Source organism: Equus przewalskii, chromosome 2, assembly GCF_037783145.1.
Source record: "Equus przewalskii isolate Varuska chromosome 2, EquPr2, whole genome shotgun sequence".
Taxonomy (NCBI): Eukaryota; Metazoa; Chordata; class Mammalia; order Perissodactyla; family Equidae; genus Equus; species Equus przewalskii.
The window spans coordinates 16,966,543-16,981,027 of record NC_091832.1 but is presented as its reverse complement, the minus strand read 5'-3'; the positions used below and the strand labels follow the sequence as shown (position 1 = coordinate 16,981,027).

The 14,485-nt window shown below is 40.3% G+C and overlaps 1 protein-coding gene across 41 annotated transcripts in view; it reads right to left on the bottom strand.

The window, feature by feature from the left end:
* Window positions 1-14,485, bottom strand: part of SCMH1 (Scm polycomb group protein homolog 1) — a 184,678-nt gene that overhangs the window by 60,456 nt on the left and 109,737 nt on the right. The gene's annotated exons all lie outside the window — the stretch shown is intronic.

Below are 14,485 nucleotides of genomic sequence, written 5' to 3'. Positions count from 1 at the left end.
TATGAGGGGAGCAATTCTGAAACTATTATACTTGTATTTTAGGACTAACGTTGGTGGGAGCCAAGGTTTACTGCAGAAAAAGGGAGATCCCCAATTTTTCACCAACCTGTAAATGTTGGGAATGTTCCAGGACAGTTGTCAGACAGCTTCTCTTCTCTATCTACACTCATGCTCCTCAGATCAGTGGTTCCTAAACCTCGGCCTGCATCAGAATCACCTGAAGGGCTTGTTAAAACACAGACTCCTGGGCCCCAGCCTCTGAGTTTCTGATTCAGTAGGTCTAGGAATTTGCTTTTCTAACAAAGTCCCAGGTGATGCCAATGCTGCTAGTCTGGGGACCACACTCAGAACACAATCCTGTATGATCTCCTCTAGCCTCATGGCTTTAAATTCTATCTATAATTAAAACTTCCTAATTTATATCACTAGCTTAGAAATTGCCCTTAAACTCGAGACTCTAATTTTAATTAAAACTTCTGACTTGAAAATCTATTAGGCGTTCTAAGCATAATATGTCTACAACTGAACTCCTGATTCTCCCACCTCCTGCCTTCAAACTTGTTCCTCTCAGTCTTTTCTACCACATTCTATCTTCTCAAATGGCTCAAGCTAAACACCTTGACTCCATTACTCATCCTTGACTCTTCTCGTTTTCCCATATTCCACGTCCTATCAGCAGTAAACTCCATCAGCTATAACTTCCAAATACAGCCAGAATCAGACCAGTTCTCACCACTCCCTCTCCCACTTCCTTGGTCTAAATGACCATCATCTCTAACCTGGGTCACTGCAATGGACTCCTAAATGGTTTGTCTCTGGCCCTCTTGTCTAATTTCAACATAGCTACCAGAGTGAGCTTTTAAAAACATGCCTCAGATATCATCATTTCTGTGCTGGAAATGTCCAGTAACTTCCCATCTCACCCAGAGTTAAAGCCAAGACCTAGTGAACTCTACAAGATCTGATTCCTCATTGGTTCACTGCCCTCCTTTCCTACGACTCTCCCTTGATGACCTTACCCTCACGCTGTCCTCGCTGTATACAATAAGCTAATGATGCTCAAACTTTTTGGTCTCACGACCAAATTTAAAATTTACTGAGGACCACAAATAGCTTTTGTTCATGTGGGTTACATCTATCAATATTTATCCTATTAGAAATTAAAACTGGGCCAGCCCGGTGGCACAGCAGTTAAGTTTGCACGTTCTGCTTTGGTGGCCTTGGGTTCACCAGTTTGGATCCCGGGTGTGGACCTATGCACTGCTTGGCAAGCCATACTGTGGCAGGCGTCCTACACATAAAGTAGAGGAAGATGGGAACAGATGTTAGGTCAGGGCCAGTCTTTCTCAGCAAAAAGAGGAGGATTGGCGGCAGATGTTAGCTCAGGGCTAATCTTCCTCAAAAAAAAAAAAAAAAAGTTACTTTTAAGGGGCCAGACCCGTGGCTGAGTGGTTAAGTTTGTGCGCTCCGTTTTGGCAGCCCAGGGTTTCACCATTGTGGATCCTGGACCCAGACACAGCACCACTCATCAAGCCATGCTGAGGCGACATCCCACATGCCACAACTAAAAATATACAACTATGTACCGAGGGCCTTTGGGGAGAAAAAGGAAAAATAAAATCTTAAAATAAAAAATAAATAAATAAATAAATAAATAAATAAATAAATAAAACTGAGAAATTTTAAAAATATTAATTTTAAATTAACAAAAAACATGTTAACACAATTTTACAAAAATTACTGTATTTTCCAAGAGAAAAAACTTTAGTGAGAAGAATGACATTGTTTTACATTTTTGCAAATCTCTTTAACGTCTGACCTACCGGAAGACAGCTGGATTCTCTGCTTCTGTATTTAATCTGTTGCTATATACCACTTTGGTTGAAGTATATGAAAAAAATCCAGATTCATGGAGATATGCAGTTGGAAAAGGGAAGACTACTTAAATAGGATTCTCAGGTAATCATGGATATTCTTCTTTGATTCTACACCAAAACTCAACAAGGGACAGTTTCTTAAATGTTAGTTGAAACGTGGAATCTGAAACCATACCAACGAACTTTTCATATTCTGTTAACCTTAAAATCCATTGGTCAGTCTTACAGTTTGAATGAATCTTTTATCTACGCATGATTTTGTAACATCATACATCGGTCATTTGGAAAATACTGTTGCACTGAGTTATCCAGATTTTCCAAGGCTGGCTCACTTTTTCATGCAATATCAAGAGTTCACAGCAGTTGACCTCACCCCAACCCCATCAGAAAAGTCTGTGTAAGTTCTGGGAAGCTGTCAGGGTCAGGGTGGCAGGCACAAGTTTTCCAAAATTTTAATTTTAATTGAAAGCTTAAATTTTATCATTGTCAACAAATGCTATTAGTTGTTTTCCTTGAAGTGACAGGCTGGCGTAGTTCATTTTTAAGAAATACCAAATACCAAATGTGAACAACCACAGTTTGTCTGTTAGTCATTCTTTCGTGTAAAAATGGTGTTCCATAAAAAAAGTGGCTAGTTAGCTGACAGCTCAATTATACGAGTGCTTTTTCTCGAGGCAACCACAGCGCTTCAGCAAGCAGAACTGCTTGAGTCATACTTCCCACTTCCTCACACAGAGTATTAAAAAGATATGCACTCAAAGGTTGGAACTCGATGGACTCAAAGCCTACTGCTTCATCAAGTGAGCCTGGCTTCCTCCCCCTGCAATGTGTGGCAGCGAAAGATGCTTCTATTACTACAGCTTGGTGCCACTGCCCTGATTGGTGCCAAGGTGCCAGCAGTTTTACTCACTATTGCTTTTGCCCAATCAACGCAGTTATCAACCCAGTGAAAAAAGACAAATAAAGTTAATGTTATTATGAAAGCAGTTTTGATTTCAGATCCTGTGAAAGGGTCTTGGGGATGCCAAGGATCCACAGTTTGAGAACTGCTGTACTAAACACTCTACTGCTTTTGTGCATTATACTTTCAACTCCCTTTGCCAGGAAAGAATTTCTTTTCCCGGATATCCATACGGCATCATGGTACCTTTCAGTGAGGCTCTTCCTCAGCATCTCATACAAAATAATACTCCCACTCACCCCCTGCCCCCGCCCAACACTCTCTATTGCCCTCTTTCTCTTTATCCTACTTAATCTTTCTACAGAGAAATTATCACTCTCTGTTTACTTATTTATTTTCTGTCTCCTCCAACTAGTATATAAACAGCTAAGGGCAATGCTATTGTCTCCACTTCTTAGTCGTCCTTCATAGATGGTAGGTGCTAAAAATAAATCTTACTTGACTGAAAGAATGTACCCCATAACCTAGCATTTGATTCTAGGATTTTGGCTTAGATTGCTTTTTCAGTGGTTCATGTTTATTCCCTAGCAGAATACAAACTCCAAGAACAGAGTCTAATCTACATTTTATGTAGTCCCTAAAGCTTCTGGCACAGGCCTTGGACATACTACGTGTGCTCTCTTCCCTAGGGAATACTTGCAGTCCCATAGTCAACTCCAGGCAAAGTTTGTTTCTAAATGACAGCATGTATGTGGAGTGGCAGAAAATGGGCAAAAATTTTTATCTACTTCTTTCTGGTTTGCAACAATTTCTACTGTAGGAACACTCTAATTGGTATATAACAATGATGACCTCTTAGGTCCCAGGCTCTGTGTTTCCTATCCAAAAACATACTGGAAGTAGGGGAAAAAATACCATTGTGATGCTGTTTTCTGGTTGGTTTTAAGCAGAAGGTTCTTGGCTGAACATGTAAAGGTATCCACACGTGTCACTTAACGAAGGGGCTAAGTCCTAAGAAATGTGTCATTAGTCGATTTCATGGTTGTGCAAATGTCATAGAATGTACTTACACAAACCTAGATGCTACAGCGTACTACACACCTAGGCTGTATGATACTAATCTTATGGGACCACCATTATATATGCGGTCCATTTTGACTGAAATGTCATTATGCAGCACTTGACTATACTTAAAGATGAGCAGATTTGGCTCTGTGTAGCCACGATCCTTAAAAATATTCTATTTCTTTGACTTAGTCTTATATTTGTGGAAACCTAACTTACGAATATGTTCCCCGGCATTAGAAAAAATGTTTAAATATGTTTATCATAGCATTATTATAAAAGAAAATTTGGATGATCAAACTAGGGGAATAATTAAGCCAACAATTGCATATCCATTCAATCAAATTATGTAATCATTAAAAACGATGTTATAAAGACTGTGCAATAACAGAACAAGTCGGATGATATAATGTTAAGTGAGAAACAATATAAAATTTAATATACAGGGTGATTAAACTGTATTTCAAAAAATTATTTGTAAGGAATAAAATATACAAATTGTTAACAATGGCAAAGGAGAGGAGGAAGGTGGGAAGCTCAGATGAACAGACCACATCTAAGAACAAAAGAATTACATGAACAAATAGACACTAACCTCTTGTGCCTTATTCCAATTCCTAACTAGACGATTTACCCAAAACAGAGTCTTAGAATATTAAAATTTGGAAAGGACCTTACATATCACCTAGTTTAATCTCCTTCTTTTAACAGACAGAGAAACTAAAGATTATAGAGAAAAAACACTTGATTAAGATCTCCCCAGAAGTTAATGGCAAAGCTGGAGCTGTAACTGTGAGCATTTGAACATGATGTGTGATTCTGAGGAAGTCACTTCACTTTTTTGCACTGTGGTTCTTCATTTGTAAAAGAGATAGCAGCACTTATCTAATGGGTTTGTGGAAATTAATAAAAGAAATCTTAACTAAATGTGAGTTGGGAAGGCCTGTAGGGGGAGCTCTCATGTCCAATCACACATTGTCAGTTACACCACACAAGAGACAGACATTTGCATCTTGGACAGGAAGTAAAACTACTTTACTAGTGAAGGAAGATCTCTCTCCCACCCAGCAACATCCCAGCCAATGAGAAACGCCACAGCTCAGCCAATGAAAAATGCTGCTGCTCAGCCAATGAGAAATGCCGCAGCTCAGCCAATGAGAAATGCTGCAGCTCAGCCAATGAGAAATGCTATAGCTCAGCCAATGAGAAGCCACTGCTGCCCTGAACTGTTGTTTTTCCCCAATCTATTTTTGTTGAGAACAGCCTCTCCAAACAACCCCTTTTTTGCTACAAAAGTAGGTCCCCTTTGTTTGCTGGATTTGCCTATGGTTTGCCATAATGTGCACATCCCAAATTACAATTCTTTTGGCTATTCCCAAATAAACTCATTTTGAGATAACACGGGCTGACAGGCTATTGTCAAGATTACACAAAATAACGTATAAGGAGACCACTGCAGCACTGGCTACACAGTACTCAGTAAACGTCAGCCTCTTTCCCTTCTGACTCTAGTGACTTTCTGCTACTATGCTGCTATGTGGGAGGTAGAAGAGCAGAGTAGATTGGGGAGAGTTAGAAAGAGAAAGGAAAAGGGGAAAGCAGCCAAGGGGCACCTATGGCAGAACAATGCTTCTGATCCTGATGGTTGGGGGACCCCAATTCCCTGTTCTAGTAGCAGATACAGCCAATGGGCACCCTGTCCTGAGACTGAAGAGGGCCCACCTGAGACCCTGAAGAGTGCAGACAGGCTGGTGTTCTGCCTCTCCCCAACCCTCTTTTTTGCTCATTCCTCTCACGGTAATAATTAGTAAGAAACCATTCTAACGCTTTCCACTTCACAAAGGATAATTTGGGCAGTATCCAGGACCAGCTGCTGTTAAAATTTCTGGCCTTTTAATGTAGTTCAAAGATACACCATTTCTTTACATGCTAGTTTTTAATCACTCTGGGAATCTTCAATTCTGCTCCAACTTTGGCAGTCTGCAATACGTCTAAGTATACAAAAAGGTAAATACACCTTGGCTAAAATAATGGACGTATGGTAGTTATTTTAATGCCCTTGAAATGAGAGAGACGTCTAAAAATCAAGTTAGCCTTCAGAAGCTAGCTCAGAGTACTGTGCCTTTAAAGTTAGAAGAAATTGTACCTTTCATCACAAATTCATCTGGACAACTCATCTTCTTGATTTGCAACTCTGTTGACCGATTTCAGATTGAGTTTCCTGGTTACGTACCTATGCTTAGTTTTGGCATATTCTCTTGATAACACGGTCTACCGCCAATTCAGCATTTATTCTATTTAGTTTGACATGAAGTCCATGGTTTCCACAGCATGCTATCTCTAAGATTCTCTAGCACTGAAAGTGTAAAGGAATGTGGCATGGATGTGTTAGCTCAGGGCCAATCTTCCTCAGCAAAAAGAGGAGGATTGGCGGTGGATGTTAGCTCAGGGCTAATCTTCCTCAGCAAAAAGAGGAGGATTGGCGGTGGATGTTAGCTCAGGGCTAATCTTCCTCAAAAAAAAACCCAAAAAAACCTGAAAAAACCCAACCATGCCTTTTCCCAGGGAAATGGTCCCCTGAATGTCTCAAATTCATTTCTTTCACTCCAACCCTACCTGCCACTACCTTAAATCATATCCTCATCATCTCTTGCCTTAATCACTGAAACGGCCAACTAAGTGGTATCCCTGCCTCTAACCTACCCCCACCCATCATCTCTATTCCTTATCTAACAGGTCGTAAGGATCTGTGTAAAATACAAATATGATCATGTCACTCCTTTGGTTAAAACCCTGCAATGGTCTCTTCTTACTTTGTGGGCAAAGTCCCTCTGAGTAGGCCCTGCTTATTATCTGACCTTGTCTGATTTTAGTTTTCTGACATATGCCCTGTGTTTCAGCTTTCAGAATCACTTTTTTCCTTAGCTTGTGCCTTGTACATGTTAGTCCTCCTGGAATGCCCTTTCCTATTGCTTCTCCCATTGCTCACCAATTCTAGGCATTCTTCAGCAAATGCCACAAATCCCAAGAAGCCTTCCCCAACCTTCCCTCTCCTCACTTACTCAGTTTGTATGGTATTATTTTGAACTTTATACATTTCTGGTAACTCAAACATTGCATGCTATTTTTGACAACTATTTTATAAGTGCCTGCTTTAGTAATACACATAAACTTAGACTTTTAAATACTACCCATGAAAGATTCACCTTACTAATCATCATACAAACAACATATATCATCTGACAGCTAACCCAAATAAAACTTGAATTTACTCTTACTGAACCTCAATTTCCTTATTTATAAAATAACAGCATTACTAGAAAATGACTCATTTTTTGAGAGCTTAGTATGTACCAGCTGTTGTTCTAACACAGGAACTCATTTAACTCCTTGTAACAATCCTGTGAGTAGCAACTATTATTGCCTCTAACTAGAAACTAAGGCTAAGAGAGGTTAAATAACTGTTCAAAGTCACACAGCTAGTAAATCTGTAAAAAGGTCCTTCCATTTTCAAAGTTCTATGAGAACTCTATCAGTCCTAAAAAATAACCAAATCTAAACAGGATGCAGAAGAAGGTCAAATCAGCAAAAACTACTTCTACCTTATATTCTATTTATCTATATCTCATCTCTCCTAATAGAATTATATTACTTACATATCTAGCATATTGGCCAATTCACAGCAGGAACTCACTAAGTATTTCTGAATGGATTTATCGAATTTTCAATTTTTAGCATCATATACTACACTGAAAGCCAAGTGTAGGTCAACAGAAGTTACCGGGAAAGACAAGATAAAGAAAATCCAATTACTTCTCAATGTTAATGTGGCCAATAGCTATACCAAGAATGGGGAGAAAGGACAGAGAGACTCGCATGTACTCAAAATACCCTTGGGGGTCCTACCCACTGCCCCTGGGTGGCTTTTCCAACTCCTTCTATTTCCATGAAAGTTAAATTTCCTAGGAATATCTCACTTGGCATAGTTGGTTGCACAACTATGTATACAGGTGGCTCGACTCAATTATGAATGACTTCCTCTGTGAAAGCTACTATATTTCATTTTCTATGGCTAAAGAGCTGGTAAAGACTGGCCTAGAAAACTCACTTCTCTTGTCCAGATGTACAGTAACTAGTTATTAGTACTTTGAAGGATCCATCTCCCACTCTTTTTTTTTTTTTTTTAAGATTTTATTTTTTTCCTTTTTCTCCCCAAAGCCCCCCGGTACATAGTTGTATATTCTTTGTTGTGGGTCTTTCTAGTTGTGGCATGTGGGACGCTGCCTCAGCGTGGTTTGATGAGCAGTGCCATGTCCGCACCCAGAATTCGAACCAACGAAACACTGGGCCGCCTGCAGCGGAGCACGCGAACTTAACCACTCGGCCACGGGGCCAGCTCCCCATCTCCCACTCTTGATCCTTCTCATTCTACTCCCAACACACCTTTCAAACGCATCTTAAGCCCCAGCTGCTGGGGTAAAAAAGGGCCGTGAAGTTTCTCGTAGATTTCACTAGGCATTTCCAAAATCACTGATGGAAACCCCTCACATGAGAATCACACTTCACAATTCTCAAAGTACTTTAACATTCATTAACTCATTTGATCTTATTCACAATTATCTCAGACCTATTTACCTAATGGTTATGTCTAAACCTCCTTTGATGCATAGAGAAGTGAAGTGTGGTATGGCAAAAAGAACATGGATTTTGAAGTCAGAAACCCATGGAACTAGGTCCAAGTCCTTGTAAGTCACTTAATCTCTTTGAGCTAAGGGTTACAATGAGTTTAACTGAGAGGAAACTCGAGGATGTGGATATGATAAGCACTGTGTCTGATATGACCTAGTTCTTATGCTTCCTGGTAACCTTTCTGAGCCTCAGTTTCTTCATATGTAAAACAAGGTTAAATACTTATAAACCCCAAAAGGGGTTTGTGAGATTTACTGAGATAACGTATCAAAGTGTCTGCCACCATATTTGGGACCTTGCATGGGCTTGGTAAATGTTAACTTCCTGTCTTATAAAACGGTGCTCATTAAACATCCTTCTAAACGACATTATAAAAGGTAATTCGTTTAATACAGTACTAAAGAGCAGGTGCACAAAAGGTTAAACACATTTTTGTGACCTACATTCTTTTCTACAGAAAGTTCCAAATAAGACTGGCTCTGCAGTGTACTCTCATTATTGACCACGTGTGTGAGTGAATTCAGCTCTGAGGGAGGCGTCCATGTTTCTACAGGGCAGGTATCATATGATCCCTACTGATTTGAATGAAGAAAAGATATTACGGGGAAAGAGGAGGAATCTTCTTATCTGATGAAAACCTTTACTGAGGAAGATACTAGGTTTATCACAACCTGGGTATTGTGATACAAGAGAACTGTAAAAGTATTTTCCAAATCTTGTGAAGCACCACCTCTACCCTTTCAGTAGCAAAAAAAAAAAAACCCCAAAAACCTACCAGAAAACCCCCTTATCTAATCCAACATGGCCATTATGTCTTGAAGTTCAGTTCAACTTACACTGAGACTAGATAAGGCATAACATTAAGCATCTACAGTGACCATTTGAGAAGATAAAAATAGAAAAAATGCAATCCCTTATCTTCAACAAGTTAGGGCATGGTGCAGTCCCCTTCTGGGGGAAGTGCGAGCGCCACTCATCCTGCACTCGTAGGCCATCCCGACTTGCAGAGAGCACTTGAGGCACAACACTGCACGCTGAAATGGACCGCGAAGAGAGTCCCAGCTGATGAGGGGCTTAGGAACTATCCAATCTCAGAAATATCTGATGGAAAAAGGACCCAGGGGAACAAGAATATCAAGAGCTATCTGAAAAGGTTTCAGGTGAAACGGGAAACAAAATTAGAGCCAAAGGAGAGAGACTGGAGGAAAGCAGATTTCAGCTCAAAAAAAAAAAAAAGATTTTTAGCCATTAGAGAGATCATAAATGGAAGAAAGGTGCTCCTTTGGGAGGTTACAATCTCCTTGTCTCCGGAAGAATTTAAGTAAGGGCTACATGAGTGTTTATAGGGGATGCTCTCACAGTGAGCCCTGAATTAGGTGGGAGATGGAATTTGAGGACTTCTGAGATTTCCTCCAACCCTGAGGTTCTAGGACTCTATGACTTTTACCTTCCTGACATCTCATATTTATTATTAAGGCAACTGACTGACTCTTAACCAAAGTGACTTCTAGATGGGAGGGGAACCTGGGAGAGAGTGACTCTGAAGTCTACACACGGGAAGATGTTAAGCTTGTGCTGGTGGATACAAGTTCTCCACAATTCCAACTTTCGCTTGAAGGTTTAAATTTATCTTTTACAGCAAATGCTTATAGGTTGTTTTCCTTGAGAAGAGATGGGCTCACTTAATTTTGGAGAAAGCATCTGCCAAATATGCATGTCAGTTATTTTTCTTTAAGATTTTATTTTTATTTTTTCCTTTTTCTCCCCCAAAGCCCCCCGGTACATAGTTGTGGATTTTAGTTGTAGGTGCTTCTAGTTGTCCCATGTCAGTTCTTTTAAGTAAAGATGATGTTCTACGAAAAAGTGGTTACTGCAGGTTGAAATTCAAACAGTCACACAACTGCCTTTTCCCAAGACAACCATTATTCTCGGATATTTTAAAGATGGAGAAATTGCACTCACAGAGGTTAAAAAGACTTGCTAAAGAACACAAAGGCAAAGCTAGAATTCGAACCTAGATCTTACATCTCCAAAGTTCATGCTCTTTCCACTATGTTACCCTGAAACCCAAAACAAAACAAGAGTGTATCCCCAAATAAAGGAAAATAAAGAACTAAACATGCCTAGTTCTAATAATGAATGGCATCAGGGTACTGCTGACTCCTGAGTTTCCAATAATCCTTAGTTAAGAGTCTTTGCTGCCCGAAAGAATTAATTATCAGACCTCTCCTCTCTGCAGCGACCACAGAGCATATGGAATTGGAAATGGATTCAGCTTGTGCATGCGTCTGTGCATGTGTGTCTGCATGACACAGAACAGGAACAATGAACAAGAAAAAAAGAACAGGGAAAACCCACTTGGTTTATCAGTTTCCTGGACGGGATGTTGTTTTCATTCACGCAGTGTATCATTGGCCTTAGCATAGTAATTTAGAGGATGTGTTCTTTATTAGCTTTGCTCAACTTGGCTAGGTTCAGCTATGTGCTGCCAGCTGGGCTCATGCCAAGGCTGAAACTCCACTCCTCTAAATTCCAGTTCACTTAATAAAGCGTGGGTTGCCTCCTGCTCCTATCTAACTCAGTTAACACTTTCGGTTCTCTGTATCTAGCTCCTTCTTTCCCTCTTGACTCTGACTGATACAGCATGGCTAGAGGACCTCTGCAACTGTGAAGACAGTTTCCATTTTCCTTGGGCCTTTCTAGGCTGATAAACCTGTAGAGAGTGGGGGGAAACGGAAGGAGAATAAAATGCATGATGGGGCCACAAGCTCACTTTAAAAGCCTCCTGTTACTGAAACTCAAGGGAGTGACCGACCTGAGCTGTCTGGGGCAACAGGTGAGAGGATTCTGGAGTAATTTCAGCCAGTGGAGGGCTACGTCTCCTCAGAAGATGGTCTGCCCATGGTCTGGGCAAGCCTGGGCACTTAGAGAGGTGGCACGAAAGCACACGGTAATGGAGCACCTGCCAGTCAGCCACACAGTCACACACACACTCCAGCTTTCCTTAGCACAAGGCAAGGAATCTAAAAAGCTTACAAACTGCCTTCTTGGCATATCACCCTCATAATCTTCTGTTATTCTTTGCTCTGTTTAAGAATTTGCTAAATTTCTCTCATCTTCTTGATATACATGAATGTTTACATTTTGAATGGTTTTGTTTTATTTTTCTTCTGGTAAGTCATTATTGAGATTCAGAAATTCTCATTTATAACTGTAATATTTCCTCAAAAAATCTTCTAGGGAATTAAGAGGAAAAAAGGTAATAACTCAGAATTTTTATTACTGGTTTCCAATATGCCTGTCCTAAAAACCACATTTATTGTTAGTGCCATGGAGTCGATTCTGACTCCTAGCGACCCTGTGTCCAGCAGAGCAGAACCCTGCCTGGTTTTTTTGCACCATCCTCTCACCTTCTGGCACTATATCAGACAATACTCTGCTGCTATTTACACAGTTTTCATGGCCAATTTTTTTGGAAGTGGGTGGCCAGGTCTTTCTTCCTAGTCTGTCTTAGTCTGGAGGCTCTGCTGAAAACTGTGCACCATGGGTGATCCTGCTAGTATTTGAAATACCAGTGGCAGAGCTTTCAGCATCACAGCAACACACAGCCGCCACAGTATGACAACCAACAGACAGTCTGGCCTTGCTTCCCTCACTGGGAAACGAACCTGGGCTGCAGCGGTGAGAGCACGAGTCTTAACCCGCTAAACCACCAGAGCAGGTTAAGAACTACATACACATTTAAAATAGGGGATTTTGCAAGTTGATATGTATTGACGCTGGCACACAGTAGGTCATACAATAAAAGCTTGCCAAAGAAAACTACACGGGTCTGAGTATTCCCAAGAAAACAGCAGGTGTGGTCAAATATATTAACTGCCTAATCACATCTCACTATTTCCAGGAGTTTGAGAGATGCCAGTTGTTTCACTAGACACGCCAAAAACTTGCTACCATTCTCAGGAATCTGTGGTTAGTGAAGTCAGGAGAGAGAACTGGGCAAAGCAAAGGGGCAGCATAAGGAAGCTGGAAGAGAGGCATGAAACAGGATTTTTCTGCCCCTTGGGCAGATACGATTAGAATCAGTAAGAGAACCCAGATCCTCTGATTCATGATCTAGTGACACTCATTTCATTTCCCCATATTCCTATTTCTATTTGTGTACTATAAAGCAAACAGTCAAGAGAAAACCAGTTACGGGAGTACCGGTTCACTGCGCAAAGAAAATAAATAGATATATTTATTTTTCCTGACCAAAACAGGGCACTTAAATGCCTCTGTGTGCAGCTCCCTTTTCTTGTGAAGTCTAGGCATCTTAATACAGAAATAATAGACATATAGTGGAACTCTACTATGTGCTACATGGTGCTATGCACCTGCACACCCATTTTCTCATTGAAATCAATCAACCTGGGAAATAGGCACTTCTCAATAATCTCCACCGAGCCTAGTACTGCTAACATGAGGCTACTACATGATCGTTGTATAGATGGATGAATAAAGGCCAGAGTTTCTAGATGTGTTTAGACTACAAGGCCAAAACTGGAATAAGGACAGAGGTTGTATATGTGTGTGTGTGCATGTGTAGGGAGAGAGGAAATGGTATATTAAATAAAGGTAAGGACTGGAACTAGTATATATGAGAGGGTAAGAGGGAAAATAGCCAAAGAGCCAAGTATCTGTCCTCCTTAGGGGCACCAAAGAATTTGTTTCACTTGTTAGCCAATGTGCTCACACCTTTTCTGACACGGCTAATGAACACACCTTCTCAGGAGACAAGAGGGCCATACTGGTCACTAGAAGCTTCCTGAAGAGGAAATTCACCTGCTTGTTGTCACTTAGCAGAAAAAGAAGTTGGGTGAGAGGCTCAGGGTCCAGGTGTAGAGTGTACATGTGTTTAGTGACAGAGAGGCGGGTGAATATGGGCTCAGAGATGAGCCTTTCTGGAGATGAGGGCCCTCTGCCACTCTTATTTTTGGCTATAACAATTCCAAAATTTAAAAAACAGAATGTTAGTTTCAATAACTCGTAGTCTGCTGTTAAAATTGTGGTAACACTCTCACTTTTGTAATTAAGTGAATAACAGCTTTAACGATGAATAGAAATGGAATCAGAAAATATAGCATGATCTACTTCACTCTACAAATCTTATTGAGTAACTACTATTTGCCAAGTGCTCAGGATATAAAGATGAATTTAAGAAATTAGTTCCATTTAACAAGGACTCCAGGTAGAAATGAATGCTAATTTTCTAAACATGGCAGAAAGAAGAATTTTAGCTCCCTCATTAGTGCTTATACTGGAAAAACTAGCATTATTTTACATGTTGCAGGGGTAACTGTTTGTTAAATGAATAAAATAGTTGCCGTAGGTGTCATACTTTAAAAACTCACATTTTTCCTTCTTTAGTCACAGAATATGCCCCCCAATCTTATCCTTTTAACCACGATGTCACTGCCTCAATTCTCTTTCTCATCTGGAATATTCTAACAGCTTGTTTACTGACATCTCTGCCTCAGCTTCTGGAAGCCACTCATCCTTTCACTGTTACCAGAATGGTTCTTCTAAAACACAAATCCGACCAGCAATTAAAGCCCACTCAATGGCTCTTATTGCTCTTAGGGTAAAGACCCAGATCCTTAAAATGGTCTATAAGGGAAGTTGTGCATTTCCTCTCCTTCTCTAGCCTTGTCTCTTTCCATTCCTCTGCTTACACCCTATAATCTAGTTATTTAAACATTTTTGAGTTCCTCAACCACACTTTTTTTTTTTTTGAGGAAGATTAGCCCTGAGCTAACTGCTGCCAATCCTCCTCTTTTTATTTTTTTTTTATTTTTTTTTATTAATGTTATGATAGATTACAAGCTTGTGAGATTTCAGTTGTACATTTTTGTTAGTCATGTTGTGGGTACACCACTTCCCCCTCCGTACCCTCCCCCCACCCCCCCTTTTC